The sequence below is a fragment of the Hakea prostrata genome, chromosome 6 (genome assembly GCF_041222555.1).
Source record: "Hakea prostrata isolate BN-2017 chromosome 6, UWA_Hpros_2, whole genome shotgun sequence".
In the NCBI taxonomy this organism is placed as follows: domain Eukaryota; kingdom Viridiplantae; phylum Streptophyta; class Magnoliopsida; order Proteales; family Proteaceae; genus Hakea; species Hakea prostrata.
The window spans coordinates 3,951,646-3,952,471 of record NC_142605.1 but is presented as its reverse complement, the minus strand read 5'-3'; the positions used below and the strand labels follow the sequence as shown (position 1 = coordinate 3,952,471).

At 37.0% G+C, this 826-nt stretch overlaps 1 non-coding gene across 1 annotated transcript; it reads right to left on the bottom strand.

Moving 5' to 3' along the window:
- Positions 1–355: 355 nt before the first annotated feature.
- LOC149012133 (small nucleolar RNA R71) lies at positions 356–462 on the bottom strand. Its single transcript, XR_016174201.1, has one exon. It is a non-coding gene; the product is annotated as a small nucleolar RNA R71 (small nucleolar RNA).
- Between the last annotated feature and the right edge of the window lie 364 nt (positions 463–826).

The window sequence follows — 826 nt, the reverse complement described above, 5'->3', positions numbered from 1 at the left end:
ACAAATAGAATTGTTCGAGTATCTTACCCGATCTGCACAACCTTCCTGTATACGTTTACTTGAAGTGAGGGGTAATAATTTTGAGCTCAAATCTCATTATCTGTCTATGTTACCCCAATTTCATGGATTATCTGATCAAGATGCATATTTGTTCCTTAGGGAGTTTGAGGAGGTTTGTGTCCTTATGAAGGTACAACAACTCACTGATGATGCCGTAAGACTACGGTTCAATTAATTTGCATTAAAGGATCAAGCCAAAAAGTGGCTTTATAGCTTACCTAGGGATAGCATTACCACATGGGAACAATTTACTGTCCTATTCTTGAAGAAATTCTTTCCTTTCTCTAAGACGAATAAAATAAGAAATGATATTCTTCAATTTCGTCAGAAACCGAATGAGTCATTTGCTAAGGTAATGGAGAGGTTCCAAAGCCTTCTCCAAGAATGCCCTCACCATGCTATAGAATTATGGCATTTATGCCAAATAATTTATGAGGGTATCGATTATCAAACAAAGCAACTCTTGGAATCTATGTGCCCCACAGGATTTATATCATTCACTGATGATTCCAAAGCTTGGAAATTTCTTTTAGATCTAGCAGATAGAACTAGAGAATGGGAGTCAACCCAAGAATCTAAAAGGACTAGTAGGGGATATTTTGTTGATAGCCAAGCTCATAAGGATGCACAAATAGATAGTTTTTTCAAAAAGTTAGAGACTTTGGTAGTTAAAGCTGCACCACCACCACCACAAAGTCAAGCACATTTTATTGACAAATCTATTGCTATGTGTGCATGGTGTCAGTCTCCTACACATGTAATTGAG